Source organism: Rhinolophus ferrumequinum, chromosome 2 (genome assembly GCF_004115265.2).
Source record: "Rhinolophus ferrumequinum isolate MPI-CBG mRhiFer1 chromosome 2, mRhiFer1_v1.p, whole genome shotgun sequence".
NCBI lineage: Eukaryota > Metazoa > Chordata > Mammalia > Chiroptera > Rhinolophidae > Rhinolophus > Rhinolophus ferrumequinum.
In genome coordinates, this window is record NC_046285.1 from 109,238,138 (window position 1) to 109,244,137 (window position 6,000).

Below are 6,000 nucleotides of genomic sequence, written 5' to 3' on the forward strand. Positions count from 1 at the left end.
TCACATGTCCTCTTGTCGTTGGTGGCCTACTTTCGAAGTGCTTGTTCAAGACTTTTGCCCATTTGACTATTAGGGTTCTTTGTTTCTAATTAGTTTTGCTGGCCTTCTGGATATAAACTGACTGGAAGTCCTTTATCATATTTAGTATGACTGTGTCCTGTTCTGTGGCTTCTTTTTCGCTCTCTTTAGAGTATTTTGATAAACAGAAGTTCTTAAATTTTATTTTGTCCCTTTTGACATTTTTATGGTTAGGATTTTTTGTGTACTGTTTAAGAAATTGTTGCATGTTCCAAGATCATAAGAATATTCTCCTATATGTGTATATTTTTTTAAAGATTTTATCAGGGAAAGTGAACAGGACTTTATTGGGGAACAGTGTGTACTTCCAGGACATATCCCAAGTCAAGTTGTCCTTTCAATCTTAGTTGTGGAGGGCGCAGCTCAGCTCCAGGTCCAGTTGCCATTGCTAGTTGCAGGGGGCGCAGCCCACCATCCCTTGCGGGAGTCGAGGAATGGAACCGTCAACCTGTGGTTGAGAGGACACACTCCAACCAACTTAGCCATCCGGGAGCTCAGCGGCAGCTCAGCTCAAGGTGCCGTGTTCAATCTCAGTTGCAGGGGGCACTGCCCATCATCCCTTGGGGAACTCGAGGAATCGAACTGGCAACCTTGTGGTTAAGAGCCCACTGGCCCATGTGGGAATCGAATCAGCAGCTTTCGGCATTAGGAGCACGGAACTCCAACCGCTTGAGCCACCGGGCCGGCCCTCCTATATTCTTTTATAGTTCATGTTGTCTTATCCTTTACAATGAAATCAACACTCTACCTTGAATTGATTTTTGCCATTGATATGAGGGAGGGGTTAAGATTTATTTTCCCCCGTAAGGTAGAAGCTTAGATCATTGATGTACAGCTGTTTCCTTTTCTAATACATTCATCAAAAACTGAACTTTCCTCTAGAACTGTTTTAGCTGTGGCAACATTACTTGGACATATTTGCAGTGTGCATTTTGAAATACTTTCTGGTTTCTGTTATGGTTTCTTCTGTACCACAGGTTATGTGCACGTGTGTGGTTTAATTTCTTCCCACCCCCTTCTGCCTCCCCTGCTCCACTCCTATTCAAGCCATTGTTTCTCCGTCTGGTGGTGTAGGACACAGCTTCCTGGCCCATGCTGGTGTTATGAGCCTTGTGCTCCCCCCAGCTGAGACAATCGGTTGCTGGTCATCGGTTGGCTGCTCACAGCAGGTCACAGCAGCTTTTGCTGGCTGCCGGCCACACACGATGGCTGCCAGCCACTCTGCTGGCTGCTGGCAACTCACACTGGCCACCGGCCGCTCCTGGCAGCACACGGTAGCCCGCGGCAGTACACAGCAGCCCAGCTCCAGGGAGAGCCATTGTTCACAATCTTAGCTGCAGAGGGCGCTGCTCACTGGCCCATGTGGGGATCGAATCGGCGACCTCGGTGGTGGTACATGGTGCTCCAACCACCTGAGCCACGGGCCCGGCCCCTTAATTTCAAATAGGTATTTTTTCTTACTCATCTCTAGGTTAATTGCACTGTGGTCAGAGAAAATACTGAGTGATTTCATTCTCTTGAAATTGTTGAATCTTGTTTTATGACTCAACGTATGTCAGTTGTAACCATTCGCACTTGAAAAGAGTGTGTACCCTACTGCTGTTGACTGTGGAGCTCTAAATGTGTCGTGTAGTTCGTGTTTAATCGTGTTGTTCAGATAGTTGGACTTGACTGATATTTTTGTCTGCTGTTCTAGCTACTGAGAGGGAAGATTTAAATTCTGTGCTTTCATCTGCTCAGGATGCCATATCAAAGTACCATAGACTGGTATTTTGATATGGCATAAACAACAGGAATTTAGTTCTGGAGGCTGGGAAGACCAAGATCAGGGTTCTGGCCAGTCAGGTTCCTGCCCTTTCCCTAGCTTGCAGACAGCCACTTCTCACTCTCCTCAAGTGGTGGAGAGACAAAGAATGAGCTTGCTGCAGGGGTCTGTTCTTACAAGGCCACTAATCCTGTGGTATCAGGGCTCCACCTCTATGACCTTACTTAAGCTTAATTCTTCCTTAAAGCCCCCATCCCCAAATACAGTCACATTGGGGGTTAAGCCTTTGCTGTATGAATGGCTGCATCGCCCCCAAATTCATGTGTTGAATCCTGAAACCCTCCCCAACTGTGATGGCATTAGGAGGCGGGTCCTTTAGGAGGTTGTTAGGTCACAAGGGTGGAGCCCCCATGATGCTATCAGTGCCCTTATGAAAGGGACCCAGAGAGCGCCCTTGTCCCTCCCACTATGTGAGGACACAATGAGAAGGTGCTGTCTATGAACCAGGCAGTGGTCCATTACTGCGCACCAAATCTGCTGGTGACTTGACATTGGCTGCCAGCCTCCAGACTGTGAGATGTCAATTTCTATTGTTTCAAAGCCTCCCAGTCTGTGTTTTTTTTGTTGGAGCAGCCTGAACAGACTACGAAAGGCCTCAACATACGTCTTTTGGAGGGACACAGTTGAGGGTATGGCATTCTGTCCTCGTCCCCAAATTCATGTCCCCCTCACATGCAAAATGCACTCGTTCTGTCCCATAGTCCCCAAAGTCTTAACTCACGCCAGCGTCAACTCCGAAGTTCAATGTCTCTTCTGAATATCTAAACTGGATATGTGTGAGACACCAGGCATGGTTCACCCGGGGCAGCATTTTCCCCCATCTGTGAGCCTGTGGAACCAGACAAGTTAGATGCTTCTGAAACACTATAGGACTGGGTAGGACAAACATTCACACTCCAGAAAGAGAACTTGGAAAGAATCAAGGGCAACGGGCCCCAAGCTTGTGCAGAACCTAGTGGCAGATTCCATTAGCATCTGAGACTGGACAAGAATGCTCTTGTTTGCGGCTCTATTTCCAGACCCACTGAGCCTTTCAATTCGGACCCCCCAAACAGCTCTGCAAGGCCCCCCCACCTGGGACACTCAATGGGTCATCCATGTACCCTGAAACCAGAGGGGCAGCCCCAGCCTTTGAGGGTAAACAGCCCAATCTGCTGGGCCTGTGGTGAGCAGGGCAGCTCTGTTTGATGTCAAGGGCCGGGATCTTCTGTTTCCTTGAAAGACAGCTCCTGTTCACAGCTGAAGAATCCAAAGGTGCTATGCCTTTTCTTTCTGCTTTTAATATTTGCTCCTGCTTTTTTGGTTTTTAGCCATTGTCTCTGTGTCTGGTTTTCTTTCTAAATAGCCGGGAGTTCACAGAACTCTGTGGGTTGATACCATTCGTCAGTCTTAGAAAATTCTTGATTATTGTTTTACATGTGTTTCTACCCAATTTTCTCTCTTGTCTGTATTAGTTCCAATTATGAATTAGTTAGAAAACTCACTGTGCCCCACATGCCTCTTAAGTCTTTCTTCTTGACAGCTGTGCCTCCATTTTGATACTTTTTATTGGCCCATTCTCCATTTCTCCTGTTCTCTCTCCTGCTGTGTCTAATTCTGGGCTCCTGGGGCACCACCCTATTGACTGCCATGGTGCACATGGGTACTCAGGACACAGAGCTCCTGCCTTTTTTTTCCAACACCTGGGAAACACCAAGCAGATGTTTCAGTGAGCTTTCAACCTAGCGGACAGGTGGGGACTATCCAGACTTGAGTCAGCAGGACAGAACTTTTCTTGGAGCTGCGAGCAAGAGGCACAGCTTAGAGGAGTTACCTGAGCTGGTGTGGACAGCCACCTGCTGTTACAGGATGTCTGAAGAAGCTACGTGAGGGCCTGTCATTGTGACCCCTGGAAATGTAAGTAGTGGAGCTGCCCCCTGGTGTGTAATCATAAGGGGATGGCTGGGGACCTTCCGTAGCACCACCAGAAGCCAAGTGGGAGTGGCGGGTGATTCAACAGGGTACCGGGAAGGAGAGGGGACTGTCAACTGTACTTGAGTGATGTGGACGGGAGGAAGAGTCAGCTCTATAGGTGCAGCCAGAGTGTGTGTGTGGAGGTTGGAGGTCTTCCAGAGAGAGAAGTTAAAGCTTTCTGAGGGGGCCGGGTGGGAGCTCAAGGAGTGCCCAGTCCTTAAGGAGTGACAACAACATGCAGGAATCCGGGGCCATGCTTAGGCACATGGAATCCTCATTGGAGGTCTGTGTTCCTCTGGACACAGTGAGGAGGGTGAGGCCTGTGAGAAAGTTCCAGGAGAGGGGGAAGGTCGTCATATCCCAGAAGCCAGACAGAAGCAGCTTCTGTGCAGTGGGCTTAGCCTGGGTGAGTGTGTGTGCCGGGGGGAGGAGGGAGGAGCTGCACTGTGGCTGGTGCAGGGGGAGTGGGCAGCGGGTGCGGAACTGGGGGTCTCCTATCACCACTTACCCGACAGCACATCCAGATGATCATATCTTAAATGGGGAAAAGTGGATGTCAAAGGACTGGGGGAGTTGTGAAGGGCGTCTCCTCTGGGAGATCTTGTGACATGAGGTTCTTGTCAGAAATCAAAGACGGAATGCTCTCGCGAGACTGAGGGGGCCATGTCTCTTGTGTGAACCTCTGCTCCCGTGAGATTCTGGTGACCATGTTTATGAAGAGAACCATTGCTCTCATGAGATTGCAGTGGCCATGTTTCTTTATCGTGAGAACCTCTGTTCTCGCAAGATTGTGATGGCCATGTCTCTCCTGCGAACCTCTGCTCTCACAAGACTCTGGCAGCCATGGCTCTCACGTGACCCTCTGCTCTCATGAGATTCTGACCACTGGCCGTCTCCTCGCCTGTTCTTGGTGGAGGCTGCTCTCCCACCCCCATTCTGGCACGAAGAGTGGCTCTTTTCCCAGCTTTCATGTGAGGTGGGTCCCTTGTTTTCATGCTGGCTTTTGATCCTGACGCTTGAGTGAGGCTCTGCCCTCTGTTCCCGCAGGAGGCTGGCCCCCGTATCTCCATGAGGGTCTCACCTCAGGCTCACTTAGTTCTGTGGGAAAATGGTCCCACAGGAAATGCTCACTTAAATTGGGCCCAGAGGAAGTGTACATGGGAAACAGGTTAAGAGGATGTACTCCCGTGAAACGAGTCTGAAGAAAGTGCTCAAGAAAAGTAGGGCCAGTGACCGTAAGTTGACAAACACCTGATGCCAGAGCCAGATTCGAGACACAGACCCTGAGTTCTAGAACTTGGATTGCAGACCCGACCATTCTCCCAAAGCCGGACCACAGACCCTGGACATCAATTCTGGAGCAAAACCTGGACCCCAAGTTGAGCCAGTCCCAAAGCCAGAACACAAGCACGGATGCTAGACATCAACCGAGCCTGACGTGATGCTGAACCACGGGTACTAGATTGCAGGCATCAAACCTTGGATCCAGAGCTGGACATACCCCACAGACATGGGCCCCAGACCTGAAGCTGGACCCAACCGGACTTGAACCCCAGATACCAGATGCAGAACCCCACGAGGGACTGAACCCTGGAATCTGAGTGCAGAGAGAACCTACCGCTATTGAAAGTTTTCCAGACTTTTGTAATTACTGGATAGGAATCTAATCGGAACAACCATGTTAATACCACAGCTGAAAACCAGAACACATCCAAGTTTGTTAGAGGACAAGACCTATGCAGACCCAGCTCTCCCAACGAGGTGACGCCAATGAGAGGCACTGTTGGGAGACTGTATCAGTAGCCACTGTGCCTCGGGTGACGTGGGTGACCTGGGATGTGGTAGACATAGCCAGATTTTTAGTTCCAGATTTCCAGATTCCTACACAGACTATAGCAGCCAAAACAGGCGAGGCATAATCCAGACACGTAGATCAGTAGAGCAGAATGGAGCCCATCACTGAACTCATATAAATGGTGCCAGGAAGGCTGGACAGCCATATGCAAAACAACGACACTGAACACTATCTGATACCACAGAAAAACCCCGATTTTCACACCAAACCCTTTCTCTGCGTAGTTTCCTGATAACTGACACCTCTCCCCCAGCTCTCAGCAGATTTCACGCACAGGAAGAGTCTCCTT